This window comes from Canis lupus, chromosome 12, assembly GCF_003254725.2.
Source record: "Canis lupus dingo isolate Sandy chromosome 12, ASM325472v2, whole genome shotgun sequence".
Lineage (NCBI taxonomy): Eukaryota > Metazoa > Chordata > Mammalia > Carnivora > Canidae > Canis > Canis lupus.
Window position 1 is genome coordinate 36,177,144 of NC_064254.1, and position 21,497 is coordinate 36,198,640.

The window sequence follows — 21,497 nt, forward strand, 5'->3', positions numbered from 1 at the left end:
CTCTCATCTAGAACTGGGCTTTCTTAATAGATATTTGACATACATTGTTCCATTTTTTTGTTGAGTGACTCTACAGCAGTGTTTGGTGAAAACTGAATTTGAACATTTAAAAAGTTAATAAATGAGTCTTTATATCTTTAACACCTAGCCAAATCCTTGTTCATTGAATTAGTGGAGCTATGTGGCCCTCTAATATTATAAATAGGGCAAAGGATAATGATTTTTTAAAAAAAAATCCCCTGGGACATTTAATGTACTAAAGATTCCAAACATTTAAAAATACCCTTCTTTATTTATTTCTGTATTTGTATTGTGCTTTTGACTTTATTAAAGCATATATCTTATTAATCACTCTTCAGAAACTCTTTTAAGCTTAATGGAATTATATAATAAATATAAGTAATGAAATTTTAGGAAATATATTTTATAGTAACATCTTGCTTTCTTGCATTAATTCCGTTAATTTGGATTACTAAAAAGTTGTCATATTTGTCAATGCCTGTATTTTTCTTCTTACATGTATATAATGTGTGTAGTTTATCTAACAAAGATCAATTGAGATTTTTTTATGTATTTAAGTTCAGTGCTTATAAGTAGTGAAACTAAATAGTAAAAGTCATAGAAAATAATTAGAAGATATAATGATTTAAATCAATTTATGTAATATAATTTAATAAAATAATTTAAATAAGTATCATGTAAACTTTCTAATAGTAAGTTCTATGGGATGGGAAAATGATTTCCTAGCATGATGTTGAGAATACAGTTCTCCCTAGACATTTGGACGGGAATTGATGAAGTACTAAAATACATGGCAGGAAAGAAAGGCTAGACTGAAGAACCCTTGGGTGAATAATCTGTTATGTCTTTTCCATCTGCTCTGTGCTGTTCACATTTTGCACTTCTCTATGTAAAGTCAGTCAGCCACTGGAGGTCTCTGTTTCTCTGTACAATTTTAGCAAGATGAGTATGTGTCATTATTTATAAAAAGAACTCTTCCCACAAAAAACACATTGGTATTGAATAAGAGCAGTTGATGGGCTGCATTTCTGTCTTTAATAGAGAATGCATGTAGTTCTAGATACTACAGTAATAGCTTTCATTTAAATGGACAAGATATGTGGTTATTCTAATGTATGAGATTAGATAAATATTCTCATTCAGGAATATTCAAGCAGCTTTGTCTTCAGAGAAGTGACAGAGCATTAATTACAATTGATGAATTGATTTATCTTATCTCATTTTACATGTGGAAAACTTAACATTTTTTTTCAAAATAAATAAAATAAAAACTGGGTATAAAAATCCTTTTCCTAAAGTAAGGATTTGAACAAATTAAGAGAATATTTACTTGTAAGTTATCTTTAAATATATTTCCAGACTAATAAAAGTTCCAGTTGAAACTATGCAAGGTTTGAAATAGTGAAGATGTTACTATTTCTGGCAGCAGTGTTTCATAACCACAGAGATTAATGTTGGAGTTTAATTTCCATGTAAAAGTCATTTACTGAACACTTCCTTTTTGAGACAGGGTGTATGGAGTACACAGGTGAGGAACTCGTATGTTCTGAAGGAATTTCTAGAAGGTGAGAATATGCTAAAGGTAAAAGAAGGTGTGACTTAGCACAAATAAGGTGCTGTGGAGACTCAAAGATGGAAGAGATCACATCTTCACCAACAATATTAGAAAAAACTCTGTGTGTTGTCATTGAGGTGAAAGAGATTTTGATAACAGTTATCTGAGAGGAAAGGACCAGGGGAGTATAGAGTAGATTTAGGGCATAGGAGATGGTACAGATTGATTACAGGATGAAGTATGTGACTTGCAGTGATGTGATTAGGGTTTCATATATCAGCCTGAGGATTTTGAATTTTATTTAGAGGGGCAAAGGAAAGAATACATCTTATGATTAATAAATGCCAATCTTAAGCCATGCTCTGTGCTATTTACCTTGTTCATAATAACACTTCTAAATATTATTGGCATTTAATGGATGAAGATGTGGAGGAATAGAGAAATGAAGTAGTATACCTAACATGCCAATTTTGTAGTCAAACTGAATAAGGGAAAAAAAGATATACACATAGCTTATTTCATCAAACCTAAAATGCTAGTAGATAGGAAAAATGATACCAAATTAAATGAAGACACACTATTGATTATAATACATGCCACTATTTTAGAGATGTTAAAATATGTATTTTTTATTATTATTTTTTAAAGATTTTCTTTGAGAGAGAGAGAGCTTACACAGACGAGGGGACCAGCAGACAGAAAAGACAACTCCCCATTGAGCAGGGAGCCCAACATGGGGCTCGATCCTAGGACCCTGAGATCATGGCCTGAGCTGAAGACAGATACTTAACCAACTGAGTCACCCAGGCACTCTAAAATATATATATTTTAAGATTGTGTTTTTGAATGCAGGAAAAACTTTATTTTCATGAAAACAGGAAAAAGGAAAGCTGGTCACCCAAAGTACAACTCAGGAAGAGTAAACTGTGAGCAAAGAGCTCTTAGTTGTAACAATAATTTGCTATCTTTACATAGTATTTTGTAATTATCAAAGTGTTTCCATATATTATTATTTCACGTAAGACTCACAAAAACTGTATATATTAATGTTTCTCTTTGAAAACATGAAAAAGTAAGCTGTAGAATATGATGTCTGGTATATTCTACTTTTTAAGAAAATTGCATGCTATATAATGTAATACACATTTTTTATTTGTAAAAATTATATACTGTTTCACACACACATTCACATAGAAAAATGTGGAAGGATAACACCTGAATATAGTAGCTTTAATCAGAGTGGGAGAGTGGGAAGTGCAAAAAGAACAGAGTTTCACTTTATATAATTTCACATTGTTTGAGAGTTTTACAATAAGCATGTATTATTAAAATCCAGTACAGATTTTTCAAAAAAAAAAAAAAACAACCACAATAAAGACTCAGGGGCCCAGAGAGTTTCTGTGATTTTACTAAGGTGGCATTGATAGTAGGTGGAGGAGAGAAACACTCTGTCTTAAGAACTTCACACTCCTTACTTCTGTGGACATTGCGGGAGGCCAGCAGTGACCTACTCATTCAACAGAACACAACAAAGGATGCATGGAAAGTGATGTGATTGGATATTTGACCTTAAAAGGGAAAATGACCCTTGGGGAGTTACATTGTATGTTCAATTGGCTTCTTGAAGTAGTCATTATAATGCAGCTGAACTAAAAAAATATGAATACAAAGGACAGCTTTGAAGGAGAAAGTCAATAAACAGGACTCCATATGAAGATGTTTATGGTTAAGGGTGTTGAAAAAAGAAATTATCCTATCTACATAGCCCAGTTTATAGTAATAGATGTTCATTGACTGGGTGTGTATGAAAGGTAAAGAAAGCAGGACCTCTTTGGACAATTTTAGCAAGCATTCATATTCAAAAGAGACACAACTTAGAAATCTCAGATATTTTTGAAAAGTGATTTTTAAATATGTCTAAAGCCAGGGGACCCCTGGGTGACTCTGCAGTTTAGCGCCTGCCTTTGGCCCAGGGCGCCGTCCTGGAGTCCCATGATCGAGTCCCATGTTGGGCTCCTGGCATGGAGCCTGCTTCTCCCTCTGCCTCTGTCTCTGCCTCTCTCTCTCTATGTCTATCATGAATAAATAAATAAATAATCTTAAAAAAAAAAATATGGGCAGCCCCAGTGGCTCAGTGGTTTAGCACCACCTGCAGCTCAGGGTGTGATCCTGGAGACCTGAGATCGAGTCCCATGTCAGGCTTCCTGCATGGAGCCTGCTTCTTCCTCTGCCTGTGTCTCTGCCTCTCTCTCTCTGTCTGTCTCTCATGAGTAAATAAATAAAATCTTACAAAAAAGATATATATCTAAAGCCAAGTGAAGGGATTTTAAAGGTGAATTCCTCTTATTATCCCTCAGAAAACTATCTTAAAATACTTTCTCCATCCATCTCACACTACCTCAAACATTACTGTTCAGCAGCTACTTCAGCCCCCTGTTATACTTTCTCAAAACTTGCTAGTATTCAGTTTCCACACTCCACACTGGCTCTTCCTCTTCTTTTCACCTCTTTCTATTCTTTTGGTTTATTTTCTCTCACTAGAGTGGCTACTCATTAGCCACAACACACCAAAGGCTAAGGAAGCATATACTGAAACCTCCTTGGAAAGGAGGCCTCCTTGGAAGGAAGGCTTTGGAAATACTTACATAATCAGAATATACTGGGGTCCCATGTGGCCCAGAGTCTGTGTCATATCACTGTCAAAGAAACAGCAGTCTGACTCTAGAAGCCAAGATAAATAGTGTTGATCTTTCAGTGTTTTTGAAAGAGCATAGTGCAGAGGTTTCATACAGCACGTTATGTAGAAAGTTCCCTCAAAAATATTTCTACATCTCCCTCGCTCCCTCAAGTATCCCATTTGAGGCAAAGGTTAGAAATCCCCAAGTACAGGAGTTCATCAGATCACCGCTTGAGAGAAGGTTGAGAGTGGGAGGGTGGGTTGTGATCTGCCTGATAAAAGGTTAATTCTTTCATTTATTCAACTGACAAATGTTCATGAAGTCCCAGCTGGGGACTGGACACTGTGATAGGGACTAGGGACACTATAATAAATACGACATTTGTAGTCTGCTACGGAAGAAGACACTGAACATAAAAATTGTGATGAGTGTTATAATAATATCTTACATATATTGAATGCTAATTTTGTGCAGGTATTATGCTAATGGTTCTATGTTTACTCAGTTTAGTTGTCTAATATTTTCAAGAAACCAATGTGATAAATACTGTTATTACCTCCATTCTACAAGTAGAGAAACTGTGTATTATGTAATAACTTACCCAAGGTCACACATTTAATAAATGTTGGAGCTAGGATTTGAAACCAAGTTTACCTGATTTCTGATCTGAAGTTCTTAGCCAATATTAAAGTGCTGTTACTTTCTAGCAGGGAGGGAGGAGAAAAATGGTGGCATCATTGAAACTGAAAGACTCTGCCTTCACCATTCAGAAGTTGGGCTGTCAGTCAACAGCTGACCTCAGGGAATCAAGAAAACTGACTTTGCAGAGGAAGACCCTTTGGATCTGGGTCCCAGAGCACTCAGCTGAAGATCTGCAGAGTCTGTGAAATAGACAGGTGGCTTGGCCCATAATTTGAGAAGCAAGGTAAGGAAGGGGAGGTCCAGTCTGGGGAGAGACCCTATGGTGCATATGTGATCAAGCATTTAAAAGACTAGCATTTTGTAAGATATCCCATTTCTCTTTGAGATGTAATAAACTCAACAAAGTCACAGCCTAACAATCCTGGGGTAAAATGCAACTCACCAGCTGTGTGGGTAGGTACTTAGCTTTTCTGGGCCTCCATTTACTTATGTATAAGATGAGTAATTTCAGGTTTAAAACTAATAAGTCTAGGTAGTTATAAAGATTGTGGTAAATTTTTTTATAAAAGTTACTTGGTCCTCAAAACAAATTGATCCAGTAACAGGTACAGAGTATACCCTGCAAAAAATGATGGCTATTATTACTGCAGACTGTTTATAGGTTAAATGCTTGCTGTGTTGTTTTCTTTGAACCAGATTTCTTTCTAGAGCTTTGTTTTTGAGAATGCACACAAATAGATTCTGTTGGACTATCCAGTATACAATGTTTTTGGCATATGAGTTGAGGCATTATTAATTTTTATTGTTACTTTCATCAATACCTATAGCTAACGTTTATGGAGCACTTACCATGTCAGAAAGTAAGCCAGGAAGTTTACGAACCCTATGGCACTTCATTATCACAGAAAATTTATGAGCTGGTCGTTATTAGTAATTCTTTTTTAGAAACAAGGATACTGGGGTTCTGAGACTTAAGTGACTTGCCCACAGGCTGGTAGATTTTGGTGCCTAATTTTGAACTCATTTCTGTCTCCTCTGTTTCAGAGGAGATATTTTCAAGGAGGTGAGCTGATCTCTTGGGTGGGCAGTTTGGCAGTTAGGGCTTCTCTGTGTACACATTTGTGGTCTTCTTCCTGAGCCCTCTGGTTATAAGCCTCTCCTTGATGCATGTCTGGGTCTCCAGAGAGGAGCAGGATCACCCACTTGCAGGAGAGGGGAAGGTAGGTCTACTCCAGGAGGGCTGGGGCTTTTAATGTGTGTGAAGTATTTCGCGCTCAATGTCTCATCTAAAATCTTTTAACATGCCCATGGACCTCTCAAGGTAAAGTATCAGGAAAGGATGAATGTCTAAGGAATGGCAAGGCTTGGGTAATTCAAAGCTGTGTAGTGAGAGCATCCAGCCACTCAGGCTCCATTTCTTCCTGGAAAGTTTTCTTTCTTTTTTCTTTTGGATACTCTATCTGACTGGGATTATCACATTTTGATTTTCTTGGAATGCTTCAGAGCTTGATGGAAAATGGAAAGCTAGTTTGAATGTTCTTTCCCTTCTCAGGGACTTGGAATCTTGTTACTGTAAGGTTTTAGCTTTCCATGATTTGTTTTTTAATGTTGTGGTCTTCATGGAACTAAAGAATGCATAAAGCTATCATTTTGCTTTCCTGGGATTTCTGTTATTCCTGTTATTGTTTATAATTTTTAACTTACTCTATTTCCAAAAAATGCATTTGAGGTGGTTTCTAATTTGAAATAAATATAATACAGTACAATTATAAAAAAGACTTTCAAATACAGATCTGACATTGAGTAGACAGTGAAAAATAGATATAGTGATTATCTGGGATGAGTAAGTTATTATGTCTGAGATTTAAATTTAACTTTGAGCTTCTTGGGAAACAAGGTAAGGACAATATGATAGATTTTATAGCCTTTCTAAACTGAAAAAGTATATAGGTTGTTTCTGTAGAAGAGAATTCTTCCTGGACAAAAATTCTAGTAGAAGAAATGTGTGTGTTTGTATGTTATAGAAATATATGCAGGTATAGATACTCATTTGTTCTTATAAACATATATTACATATATGTACAGATATGCAAACATAAATATGCATAATAATTCTTGTGTGTATGTATACATATATACGTACATATATATACACATATTGCAGTAGGCGGTATGTAGTAGCCATTAGCACACTAATGGCTACCCAAAGATGTCCGCATCCTATTCTCTAGAATTTATGAGTATGTTAGTTTAGGGGAATTAGGTTGCAGATGGAAATAATGTTAATATCTGACTTTAGAATAGGGAGATTATTTTGGATTGTCTGGGTTGGCCCAGTATAATAACAATGGCCCTTAAAATTGGAAGAGAGAGGGAGAAGAGGAGGTCAGAATGATGATTAGAAGGACTCAGTCTGCCACTGTGGCTTTAAAGGTGGAGGAAGAGAACCATCAGCCAGGGAATGTAGGACATCTCTAGAAACTAGAAAAGACAAGAAAATCGATTCTCCCTTTGAGCTTCCTGAAAGTTCCTTCCTTACTCCCTTCTTCCCTTGGAAGTCCCTCCAATGACTTCCCTTCTTTGCCTCAGTGTAACTTTTCAGTTTCATCTTGTCTTCTCTCCAAATCTCTCCCTGTGTTTTGGCCACACTGTCTTTTCTGTTCCTCAATTCACCAAGTTCATTTCTGTTTTAAGGCCTTTGCCATCACAGTTCCCTTTCCATTAATGGCCCTCTCCCTACCCCCAGTTCTCTGTATGTCCGACCTTTTCTTATCATTTGGGACTTGATTTCAGTATCTCCACCCCAGTGAGCCTATTCTTGACCAATCAACCTAAAGTAGTTTTTAACATTCCTATATCACCCTGTATCATTTCACTTTAGCACCTGTTCCTACTATTTCCTTGTACATTTATAGTATCTGGCACACAGTAGGTTCTTAATAATTACTTATTGAAAGAATAAATTAATGTAGAATGTTTAAAACATTGGCTCACTTCTTTCCTGGCTGGGCCCTAGTGGCAGAGGGTGGCTGTAAAAACTGTCAACTCTGGCTTGGGAAAAGAAAGTGGAAAATGGTTAGAGTGGCAGAAATGTAAGTTAGAAGGTCAAAGAGCCAAGAGAGCTTGATGAGAATATTGCAGCCTTAGTAAGTGGTGTCTAAGTGTCATTACCAGGATGAGGATGGTGACTAAGATATACTGAACTGGGTGGCACCTGTGTGACTCAGTGGTTGAGCATCTGCCTTTGGCTAAGGTCATGATTCTGGGGTCCTGGGATGTAGTCCCGCCTCAGGCTCCCTCTGCCTATCTCTTTGCCTCTCTCTGTGTCTCTCATGAATAAATAAATAAAATCTAAAAAAAAAAAAAAAAAAAAAAGAAGTGCTGAACTGAAAGCAAGAAAAGCATGGAGGCAGAATGCATGGATCAGTCTTGAGTCCAGACAGGCACTGGTGCTCAGATAACCCTTCCCAGTTCTGTCAGATGCTGGTAACTTATCCTAAACTCTTTCTGAAGCCATACTTCAGTCTTGACTTTGTTCATCTTAAAGCCTAACTTTCATATAGCAGATATCACAACCAGTTTTCCCCTTAGAGAAGTTTCAGGAGAGAGAAATACTCCACTACTAGTGTTCACAGCTCTTCTCGCAACAGAGCAGTTAGTTTTTGTTTTTGTTTTTGTTTTTGTTTTGTTTTGTTTTGTTTTGTTTTTGCATTGTTACATTGATGATTTTCTTTTTTTATTTTAATTTTTTTAAATTTTTATTTATTTATGATAGTCACAGAGAGAGAGAGAGAGAGGCAGAGACACAGGCAGAGGGAGAAGCAGGCTCCATGCACCGGGAGCCTGACGTGGGATTCGATCCCGGGTCTCCAGGATCGCGCCCTGGGCCAAAGGCAGGCGCTAAACCACTGCGCCACCCAGGGATCCCCATTGATGATTTTCTACACACAACTTTATGAGAATGACTCTTCTAACCCTCATAGATTCTTATTGTAGAAAGGGCCTTGATCAATTATTTTAACAGTCTCCTTATTTTACAAAGTACTTATTTGACCTATTCATGATCACAAAGGTAGGAGCAGACTCAATATTAAAATCTGTAGTTCCTGACTTCATGACTACTTGATTTGGAGTCAGAATTAGCATTAAACTGTCATCTGAAAAGTAAGAAAGACCAAGTAAGTAAGTTGCCATCAAGATCAGGGATGTATTAAATAATAGCAAAACACTCTAGATGTCTTTTGGAGTGGGTACAGCTTGGCTCCTCTCTTCTTACCAATAGCTAATGACATTCTGAATGATGGTCATGGGGCCTGGAAAGATCCTGAGAATTTGTATTAAGTATAGATTAAATTAGATATAATTTTTTATAGCATATTGTATTATTTTCTAAATCTTCAGGCATTTGTAGTATCTGGCTACTATATAATATTAAACTGGATACTTCATTAGTCAGATGTCCCTGTTTCTTGTTCCTGTTTCTTGACCACTTTGGGTAAAGAGAACTTGGCTGCACTTTTAACAGTTTTTGTTTAAAGATTTTATTTATTTATGAGAGAGATAGAGACAAAGAGGGAAAGAGAGAGAGCAGCACACAAGTGGGGGGAGAAGCAGAGGGAGAAGCAGACTCTCTACTGAGCAGAGAGCCTGATGTGGAGCTTGACCCCAGAACCCCAGGACCTGAAGGCAGGTGCTTAACCAACTGAGCTATCCAGGTGCCCTACTTTTAACAATTTTTGTTTGTATTATACTTGGACTCTTGGACTCTTCCTCTGTAATACAATGGTTTTCGTTTATTCTCACTCCTTTTTTTTGAAAGGTTTTATTTATTTATTTATTTATGAGAGAGAGAGAGAGAGAGAGAGAGGCAGGCAGAGATACAGGCAGAGGGAGAAGCAGGCTCCATGCAGGGAGCCCAATGTGGGACTTGATCCTGAGACTCCAGGATTACGCTGTGGGCTGAAGGCAGGTGCCAAACCGCTGAGCCACCCAAGGATCCCCTATTCACACTCTTTGAGAAGAAGAATTGTTTATAGCACACCTGGCCTATAGCAGATATGGTGGTCCTAAGGGAGGAAAAACTCAAACCATTTTTGTAAAATAACCAGAACCGGATACATATACAATAAGGACTCAATTATATGATGGTGGTACCAATAAGGTAGTAATAGTCCTCTTCTCCAAGTTAAGTGTCAGAGAATTTGGTGGAAAAATCCTATTTCCTCAGCTGTTCTCTTCAAGTTTTTCTTTTTAATCTTTGATTTGCCTTTTGATAATTTCTCTTTTTTGAGAGTTGAAGTCTTGCAAGTTCTTATTTAATAGGTGGGTTCAGAGCATGTGAGTGTTCCTTTAATCCAGAGAATTGCTTTCTGAGCTTGGCAATTTAATAACATTTTTGCAAGTTAAAAAGTCATTGAATTTGTACCATGCACAAAACACTGTCTTCCAGCAGCTTACACTCCAGTCAGTGTTCTCTTAGCATGTTTGGAAACTTGTTTGATGAATTCAAAGAGAAAAGGCATTTTTTTTTTTTTTTGTTTCCTCTACCAATTTCCCCAGCTGGAAATGCCTCATAAAAAGAGGAAATTCCATGATAATGGATATTAAAAATTGGGCCTTTTGCCACATTAGGAGGGAGGATATCTCAGGTGCCGTTTAGATGCTGAATCATTCTTGTGATTGTTTGAATAGCATCTGAAGTTGAATTATAGCAGATGAGAAAAATCCTCTCAGGATAGGAAGAAAAAATACATTTTATAAACATAACCTTTGGCATTTTAAAAATGCAGAATGTTTTATTTTTACAACTTCATATCTCTTACTGTTCAAAATAATTTGATATGTAGGTAATGAGGGGAGATAAAATAGAGAACAGATTTGCCAAGTGTTATTTTCTTTGGCTTTAGGTGGTAACAGGTGGAAAATACCCATAAGTATTATAAATAAAAGACAAATACTGGGTAGATGAAGCTGAAGGAATGAGTGGAAACCAGTGTAGAACTACTGGTAGTTACTAATTTGCATTTTGCATGGTGGCTTCCTCTCCCAAGATTTAAATTTTGGGTGAAGTATTGTCACAACTTCTTTCCAATCACTAATAATACTTTAGGGTCTCATTAATTTACATAATAAACACTTTTGGTATACAAATTGTATTTCAAGATCCTGGATTGGGTACTGTGGATATAACCATAGAAGTGTCAGAGAATATCTCTGCCCACATGAAACTTACAGTCTAGTGGAGAGGCAGATATTGCACAACTGATTATGTATATACACTCAGAAATTCAGAGTGTTATGGAATCACACAACCAGGCAACCTTATCTAGTTTTGGTAAGACAAAGTTTGTATAAGGAAGTGACATTCAAATTGAGAAAGCAGGGATTATTGGCGATTAGCAAAATGAAGTGGGGTGTGTGTTCCTGTGTGAGAGAGACAGAGAGAGATATGGCGCTGGGTCAGGAAGGCAAGAATGAGTTACAAAAATTCCAGACAGGGGAGGCCACATTTGTGGGAACCTAGATGTGGCTGGTGTACAGGGAATGGGGATGTGAGGCTGGAGAGATGAAACTACAGAGATAAGCATGAAACAGATCACTCAGGGTCACGCCAGAGATCCATGCTTTGGTATGAGGGTAATGGGGAGCTCAGGAGGGGATTTTGATAAATATCAGGTGTCAGCTGGCAAGGGTGGAGATGAGAGCATCAGTCAATGAACTGTTATAGAAATCTAGGTAAGTGGGCATTCTGGACGACTCCTCCTGGCTTAGTTATTAAGTCCTTTCCAGCCATCCTTTGGGATGTTTTCCATCATTTGCCCTTTCTTTTTTCATTTCTACTGTGTTTGTGGAAAAACAACTTTCTTCCCTTAGGTCTTTCCCATCTATAATATGCTTGTAAGCCACAGGCAAATAACTTTTCTAAAGCATCAAAGACATATATATCTTCCTTTTTAGAAAACCTGCAGATGCCTCTCTGATGAATCCAAACACCCCAGCTTCTTTTTACTTCTTGCGTCCTAGCCCTCTGGGGGCGCTGCTTGGCCTCCTCATTGGTTTCCCAGAGTTGCCCTCTTTGGGCTTCCACTACCTGGAAGTTGACTTCCTTTCTCTTCCCATTTACTGAATCTCATCTGATCTCAAAGTCCCAGTTCCTCCGTGAAGCCCCAGATTTTATCTTCTTCTTACTCTTTCCAGGAAACCCTATGCAACCAATTGTCTTCACCACCACCACCACCGTTAATTGCTACTCATTGTTTCAAGTATGTTCTTGGCTCCATAATTGTTAGAGACTGAAGGAAGAGTTGTGTTGCTCCAAATGCATATGTTGAAACCCTGCATGGCACTAGGAGTTGTGGTCTTTGAGAGGTAATTAGGATTAGATGAGGTCCGAGGGCGGAGCTGTCATGCATGAATTATTGCCTTCTTAAGAGTAAAGAGAGAGCTTTCTGTGGTCAGATGTGTGAAGGAGAAGTCTACATCTGCAACCTGAAAACCACTCTCACCAGAGCTCCATAATGCCTTTACCCTGATCTTGGACTCCCAGTCTTCAGAACTGTGAGAAATAAATGTCTATAGTTTGTAAACCACTTAGTGTGTGGTAATTATTTTAGCAGCCTGAATTAAAACAATTGTATTATTCCTACTATGAACACAAAACATACAATAAATGATGAGGAATATTGCTTTTATGAAAAGTAATACTTCTGCCAGCATTTCAGAATAATCCAAATATCATTTAAACATATCTATGGCTTTTGAAACCATCATTCAGGTTAAAATTGACATTTCTAAAATACGATTTCACTTTTAAATGAATTATATATATCCAATTAAGTGCATTTTCTGAAGAGTAAATAATTTTTTAAAAATAAAACAAATATATTATGTATATTGCTTTAGTACAGATGAATAAATTCTTTTCATAGCTTGGAAAGAAGAGTCTATGATTAGTGAAGATATTTTATGGAAGTATTTGTAATTATCTCATGTTTATAAATGAATTAAATTCCTCTTTCTTTCAGTATAAATATTATTGCAGAACAGAAAAAATATTCTGTGCTAGGATGTTCCTTTCTGCTCTACCTGTACTGTGTTGAACTTAGACAGTCATGAGCCATGTTAAATCAGAGTCTGCCTTAGCATTTTAATTAGTAATGACTTTCTGAGCTACCTTGTGTTTCTTCACTGAAGCACAGCAAGTTTACTAGGTGACTTGATTATTGTGTATCTCCTCAAAGCCTAGATAGAATTATATCCAACTAGGCATAAGTTGATTTATATTATCTGACTTGAAATGCAAAAACAAGGTTTGAAAAATTTGCTCATTCATTACTTCAACAAGTATCTATTTTGATTACAGGGTGTCATATACTGTATTAATTCCTAGAAAATCCCCAACCTTAATGAGCTTTGTTTAGATGAAAATGAAGGAAAGACAACCAGTAATTATGACACAGGACATACACATATTGTGCTAGGTGGAGATAGAAGAACTCTAACATGCTCTAGAGTATGCTGAACCAAGACACATCTGGTATTTTTGCTGCAAACATTTTGTTGCATAACTAGTTTGCTATATAGCAATTTTGCTGTAAAAGATAAAAGTCCTAGTGGCTACACCATTTCACATTCCCACCAACAGTGTAAGAGGGTTCCCTTTTCTTCTCATCCTCTCCAACATTTGTGGTTTCCTGCCTTGTTAATTTTCCCCATTCTCACTGGTGTGAGGTGGTATCTCATTGTGGTTTTGATTTGTATTTCCTTGATGGCAAGTGATGCAGAGCATTTTCTCATATGCTTGTTGGCCATGTCTATGTCTTCCTCTGTAAGATTTCTGTTCATGTCTTTTGCCCATTTCATCATTGGATTGTTTGTTTCTTTGCTGTTGTACTGCTGGGGATTTACCCCAGAGATACAGATGCAATGAAACGCCGGGACACCTGCACCCCAATGTTTATAGCAGCAATGTCCACAATAGCCAAACTGTGGAAGGAGCCTCGGTGTCCATCGAAAGATGAATGGATAAAGAAGATGTGGTTTATGTATACAATGGAATATCACTCAGCCATTAGAAATGACAAATACCCACCATTTGCTTCGACGTGGATGGAACTGGAGGGTATTATGCTGAGTGAAATAAGTCAATCGGAGAAGGACAAACATTATATGGTCTCATTCATTTGGGGAATATAAATAATAGTGAAATGGAATAGAGGGGAAGGGAGAAGAAATGGGTAGGAAATATCAGAAAGGGAGACAGAACATGAAGACTCCTAAGTCTGGGAAACAAACTAGGGGTGGTGGAAGGGGAGGAGGGCAGGGGGTGGGGGTGACTGGGTGGCGGGCACTGAGGGGGGCACTTGATGGGATGAGCACTGGGTGTTATTCTGTATGTTGGCAAATCGAACACCAATAAAAAATAAATTATTTTAAAAACAGATAAAAATCACAAAAAATAAAATTGGGACATTCATTAAAAAAGATATAATGAAACATGAAAAAATGAATAACAAAATTAAAAAGACTTGTGAAATACAAAATATTTGAATACATTTAAAATGTGTGTAGATCATTGCAATACTGTGCAAACTGATTTTTTTGTGGATTGTACCTATGCACTTGTCTTCAAAGTCTTTCATTCATAATATTATACATTTTTTGCTTGTTGATTTGTCTCCTTTTTCAGCATTTCACTTTTTCTTTTTTGCTAAATTTTCTCCCTTCATTAAGAGAGGTATCAGTTTCCTTATACTGGGATGTATATTTATAGCTTAGCTTTGTGTTCTGTTGTGAAAGCCTTCTACACTCTTGGTGTATCATTACATGTCCCTTGATAGATATCTAAAGTTCTATGGGAAATGTGGATTCAAGACTCAGCACCACTGTTTAGACCATTATGAGGGCTAAGGTTCAATAATGTAATATGGGAGTACTGTGTCAATTGGAGAAATGAAACCAAGGTGTCAGCCAATTGAAGAAACAACAAACTGTCATCCAGTTATTTTTTTGTCTTTGATGGCAAATTGCCTTATGGCTAACCAGTTAGGCAACAAAAATGCTTGTGGTGGAAATGCTTGCCACAAAGATCCTTATGGCAAAACTGCCTAGAAACAACCCGAGCATTAGGGAGGACTTTTAGAAGATGAAGACAATGAAGTGTTATCCAAAGTGGGCAGCAGGTGCTAAGGTCATATGGTGAGAGAACAGTCTTGGAATACAGGGATGGGGAGGTGGAGGCAGGGGTAGAGGGAAAGGCAAGGTTGAAGGAGTACAGTACACTAAGGGTGTTTTGTATGGAAGCATGTTGGAGAAATTTATAACTTTGTGGAGGAGATCTTCCCTTTCCCAGTGAAGCTTTCTTACTTTACTGTTTTCCCCCCTCCTCTTTAAGAAAGGCCTTTAGGGAGGAAGTTACCTTCAAGTCAACCAGCCAAGATTTTTAGAATACAGAGCTTGTTTATTCTTTACATCAGTAGGGTTAGGGATTATGTCAATTTCCAGTTTCTTAGGGATTTTTTTAAGCACATAGGCAAGCATTAGAGTGAAAGAGTTACTGAGCCCAGTTGCTGGAAGGGAGTATTTCTGGTCTGAAAAGAGTATTTCTTTATCTGTGGAATGGAACTGTAGAAGAATTGTTTATACGGGGCTCAGAATTCTTTGTAACAAGACAAGAAATGTGATATGTTGAGAGGAACGGGAAGTAATGGGGGTTATAATGCCTGAAGAATCTGAAATCTTGTTAGCTGCTTTAAAAAAGAATTTTCAAGTCAGTTGTTGGTAATCATGATCATAATTAGATATTTTCCCTACCATTTTTCATTATTAGTGACTCAAATCCCTTATAATTATGAGCAGAGACAGGAAAATGAAGAAGGATCTGAACTGCCACCAGGAAGCTTTGCCTTATTTCTCACCTGAATAGCCAAAATTTGAAGAACACCAGTTTGATTTGAGGAGCTCTTTAACTGGTTCCAAAGGCCCATCGAGTCCAATTTGTATGGAGAGATGGGAGTAACTGAGACAAGTTCCAAACTTCCTTCTAGGGATTTAGAATATAGAATGCTTATTTTAGGAAAAAACTCTGCCAAGTTTTCTTTTTTCTTCCTTCTTCCTTAATATTGGTGTAGATTTAAGCTTTGGCTTCTCAATATATATTTGAAGTGACTGTCCGTATGGAATACCATCCAGTAGAAGAAAAAAGTATTTCCAGATGCTGTTTCTTTTTTTTTTTTTTTTTGTAACCAAATGTTAGACTTGGCAGCAACAGAGGGATTTTGCTACCTGACATTGCAGCTTCCCAGAATAACTGCCTGTTTCTGCCACTGCAGCAGACAAAGCAGACAGCAGGAGGCCCCATCCCTGCAGCATTTTCTCTTCATTTTCCATCTCAGAGACTACTGAGCCTTATGGTTGGGAAGACAGTGTCTTTCCTGAGCTTTGGGTGGTCTTCATGTCTTCCTCCTTTACTGTTACAAGAAACTACCTTCATGAACCTGAAGGTGTCTGATGAGAGCTGCACAGTTTGACTGTAGGTAAGGTAACAGATTTTACTTAACAACCTTCTGGACTTCCGGAAGCACTATCCCTTAGGGCCAGTAGAATTGAAATTGAGGCAACACTATTAGGATGTGTTGCCCAAACTCCTGGAAGTCTTTGGCCTGGGAAGTTACTGGTCCTTGACCAAAATTTTCTTGCTCTGTCCTTTATTATGAGACTCTAGCTTTTTTACTTTCTTTCATATGAGGATGGTAATACGAAATGGTAGTAATTTGTGTTTTTTAAATTAAAATTTGGAGAAAGTTGGCAATTATTTGGGTCAGTATTTTTAAAAACTACCAAGAACTATGAAGGGTCTGAGGTTTTATGATGCTTGCAGCCTAAAAAGTTAGTATATTACAGTTTCATGGATCCTGGGAGAAGATAAGAAACTCCTGAATTAGAGACAAAGGACTTTACTTTCATGCCATAATGAACAGCATGGACATCAGCATATTTTCATCCATTCCCTGAGTCCCTAATACAAAGAGGGCCATATGGCAGTAGCACATGCAATGAGTAGCATTAGGAAAGAGGAACCCTGAGTTTATGGAACTTGCATCTTCCATAATGGGCAATAAGCATGCCTGCCCATTGGTCAGGAGAGAGGTGATGCTATCTCTATCCCACAAGGCTATTTGCCATATACGCATTCTCGAAAAAAGTCTGAAACAAGAGGCAGCTAGTGTCACATGTAGAAGAACAAAGAATTGTGGAAAGTTTTTTCTTAACAAAAAATAATTTTTCTAGTTGGCCAAATCTATAAGTCTGGAAATTACTGAATTAAAATTCTAGAGAATAAGAAGAAGAGGAAGAAAAAGAAAAAAAAAAAAGAGAGAGGACAGTTATTTTGTGGAAGTGTGTGGAGGGGACAAAAATTCTTCCTGAAGTTCTATATCTGACTCCTAAATAGTTAATCAGCTCTTAAAGTTAGCTTTATATTCTGTGTGCTATTAATAGGAATAATTATTTTATTTTTCAACAACTAATTTATTGCCATAATGATTCTGACATGTAGCCTGTAATAATGTAAATGTTTTGGATCATCTCATGTTTGCTGAATAACTGGCTTTATACTACTAAATTTTGAATTCAAATTGATAATATTAGCATATTTTGAAAAAAGTATGATAATTTTACATTTTTGTGAAGTGTTCATTGAAATTTTCAAAAACAATTTCAAAAATTTCTGTGAAAGAGGGAATGTGAATCTTGGGGAGAAAAAAACAGGACCATTTACTACAAGCATCTTACATGAAGTTGTCTTCTATGTAACTACTCTAATTTTTTAATATTAAGATTTCAGTTTTGTTAGGATTAAATCCAGTCAGAAATCATTGTGTGTTTCCAAAGAATACAGGCTAAGCAAGGTTATGAGTACTGAGTGCATGTCAGACCTACTTGCTTGAAGTAAGAGGAAACTTCTGTAGAAGCTAGAAAAAAAGACTTCAGGCTTTTGTGAAAAGAATTATTTAAAGAAAATAGATTTCCAGGAAGCATTTTCATAGAAGATACTAGAATATACATTCTGAAGCTTTGTGAGTTTTGAATACCTATTGTTGAGATTTTGGAATTTCTAAATTACTTTGGTAAATGAAAATAGTTTCAATAGTAAAGTTTCAAAAAGTCTTTATGACAGAGTATTTAAGAAGTCCCAGTAATGGGATCCCTGGGTGGCGCAGCAGTTTAGTGCCTGCCTTTGGCCCAGGTCCTGGAGACCTGGGATTGAATCCCACGTCAGGCTCCTGGTGCATGGAGCCTGCTTCTCCCTCTGCTTATGTCTCTGCCTATGTCTCTGCCGCTCTCTCTCTCTCTCTGTGTGACTAACATAAATAAATAAAAATTAAAATAAAAAAAAAGAAGTCCCAGTAATATGCCACGTAATGAGTAAGAGACACAAATAATACACTTTTAATTCTTTTGAGAGCAATTTCCATAAACTATAAAATAGAAAAATAATGGTTAAATGAAATTTTTTCATCTTCTGTCCAAACAAATGGTTTAAGGAGAAAGAAGGAAGAAAACAAAACTGTATGGTTTTCTAAAGGGAATTATTCTATTTGATGGCTGATTGCCAAGCCATACCATACAATCCTAGTGCATCTTTTTATCAAATAGAGAAGCTACACACTACCATTTACCAATCACAGCACTGGATGAAGGGGGTTTCATTTTAAGAAATGCAAGCAGCATTGACTTGAAAACATTTGTAGGACTGGGGACATCATGGCTAGTGGGGCAAAAGACAGGGAAAGAAAGATTAAGCATGTAATAGAACCATATAGTAAGATTCTGTTTTTTTTTTTCTAACACCAAAGTATGTTTGTGAGAAAGTGGCAAATGCATTGAGTACACTTTTGAAAATTAGGACACTTTATATAGGTAACCTAACTGCTGTTGTCTTGATGGGAAAGATGATTACAGAGATAAATGGTGATATAGCATATAGCCTGGCTTGCTTGTGGTGACAGTGAAATGAAATTCTATGGGAAAGAGAGGAGACAGCATACTTCATAACTTCCTGCCTGCTATGGCTCAGCCTCAGCAGACTGGGACCACACGTGGGTTTGGTGGAAAGACTCTGAGCACAATGATGTTGGTCCTACTCTCCAGTATCTTTAGTGTGTGAGTGTTTGGGTATGTAAGTTTAAAATCTTTTCTCTCCTTAGTTTAATGCTCAATGAAGAGTTAGCATGGAATTCTCAGTGAAATACCATGGTGCTTCTGGTGGGAGGAATAAGAGATTATAAGTAAAACCTTTCTGTAGATACTTTTTGATGAGATACATGCTTTCATTTTTTTCCCTCCAGTCATGCTGATGGGTAAATACCACACTTTATGGTGTCCGTCATTTAAGGGATAACCCAACTTGTGGAATTCCTAAACAGGATGAGACCAATGGAAAATGGAATTGGCCACATATCCTGGTAAGCACACTAGCTGAACTTTTTGGTGTATGGATGGCTCTCTTGTCTGTGTCTCTATTGGCTTACTCTAGCACAAGTAGAGAAGAACTGGAGTTAGAAGACCAGCATTAAATATGGGCAGGTTGCTTGCCTGTTTTCTGAGATTTGTGCTGAAAGGGAAATTGGTGCTCCTGAGGCCCAATAGGCCAAACTATTTAGCACAGTAGTTTCTACTGGGACTGTACAAATTACTAAATAAGGTGACTGGTATTAATGCAGACTTCAGTCCATTCTCAAGAACACAGTAAGTGCTCAGTAAATATCTATTGATTGGACGAATGAATAATGTCTCTTTCACTGGTGGACTTTGTGCTATAGTAAATGGTTGGTCAAAGACTTTGGGATTAGGGTTTCTAATCAGATTTATGTACATTAGAGATATAATAAACAGCTATCTAGTCCTAGAAAATCTGTAACATATCTGTGACTATATCTCTATAATCCTGGTTTTATGAACAATTAGAGTACTCTCAGAAATATAATATTCCAGGCCAAGTCAAACTCCAGCTCCATTTCATATTTTAATTTGTTTCAGGATGGTCATGATGATTTCTAATTTGATCTAAGACTCCTTTTTCCTTTCTAGATGCTAATAGGGGAAACACCATTAATTTATACCATTGTCTTTTATCTGATATTCTTGAGACATTTAGAATTGATCAAGTCTAGGATGAGAAGACATAATCTGTGTTTACTGCACACTTACTATATACCTGGCGCTGTGACAGATTGTAAGGAACCAGGAGGACTATTTTATGACATATGCCTTTAAGAGCCTCCAGTCTGGTGGGGGAAAGAAGCAGGGCAACAAATAATATGTGTGTTTTCTAAAAATATTCCTCAAAGAGGGATGCCTGGGTGGCTCAGCAGCTGAGCGTCTGTCTGCCTTTGACTCAGAGCATGATCCTGGAATCCCAGAATCTAGTCCTACATCGGGCTCTCTTCACGGAGCCTGCTTCTCCTCCCTCTTCCTATGTCTGTGCCTCTGTGTGTGTCTCTCATGAATATATAAATAAAATCTTTAAAAAATTTTCTTAAAAACATTTTTCCTCAAAGATACTCAATTCTAGGCATCGTAATATAAACAGTGAGACTATGAGTATCTCAAGGCATGGATTGCTAGTGTATTTCCAATACCTAGTGTAGCTCCTGGGATATTGTGGAAGCTCAAGCAAGGATTGTTGAATGAGTGAATGAAGGAATGATAGGATGTAAGCTTAGTAGGACAATGTCATAATAAAGAAAAGGTAACACACAGGAGGAAAACCAAAATAAAGACTGGTAACTAGTGACACTGAGCAAGGTTATAAAACAGAATTTTGTTGCAAAAGTCAAACATTAAGTAAATTACCTCAGTATCCAAAATAAAGTCAAAGATCACATATGCTGTGATGACACAGTCCCAGTGTTTGTATTCTGTGGCAAATATGTAACTGAAATTAATGTACAAAATATATAGCTTTTTTTAAAAAAAGAAATCTTTTATATTCTTCTCTTGAGGAATCAAACTACTTTTAAGTTTATTTGATCTTTATAATATCTGAATTTGCTTTTCGGAGTGAGTATTTTTTTTTCGGAAAGTATGAGATAAACAGGAGAAATTATTCTTACAAAAGATACATTCTTGTCTGTTAATTTAGAAAATTGTATTTCAAATGACTTAGAACATCCATCATTTTCAACAGCAGCTAAACATGTAAGTTACTTTCTGTAGCATAAGGAATGCTTTCCATTTCAAATATGGAGCAACAGATTTTTCTTTAAAAGCATTTTTTCTTGGTTACAGGTCTGGTTTCTTCTTCTTCAGCATCTAGGATTTTCTGACAGCTTAGTGATAAAGGTTATTTCCCCCAGAAACTCTCATAAACTTGGAATGGAAAGATTGACTTTTTGAACAAATGTTCCCAGGAAAACCATTTGGTAGAAAGATGACTGACCCTTCTATATGTTACTTTCAGACTTTCTTAAATGTCTGTGGAACAGTCAGTTCATGGCATAGCTTCTAGGTTCATCTGCTTAGGGAGCTATTTGTGCCAGAAAAAGTTTTGCTTTTAAAAATCAAATGTGCATTAGTGTGGGCCAAATGTACTGGCAAGG

The 21,497-nt window shown here is 37.0% G+C and overlaps 2 long non-coding RNA genes across 14 annotated transcripts in view; one reads left to right on the top strand and one right to left on the bottom strand.

The window, feature by feature from the left end:
* Positions 1–21,497, top strand: part of LOC112658443 (uncharacterized) — a 161,457-nt gene that overhangs the window by 122,816 nt on the left and 17,144 nt on the right. For both annotated transcript variants that reach the window (XR_007401225.1, XR_007401224.1), the window contains exons 2-3: positions 4,962–5,179; positions 19,245–19,361. This is a non-coding gene — a long non-coding RNA (uncharacterized LOC112658443). The remainder of the gene's footprint in view (positions 1–4,961; positions 5,180–19,244; positions 19,362–21,497) is intronic.
* The window catches only part of LOC112658445 (uncharacterized), a 108,437-nt gene that overhangs the window by 82,704 nt on the left and 4,236 nt on the right, over positions 1–21,497 (bottom strand). The gene's annotated exons all lie outside the window — the stretch shown is intronic.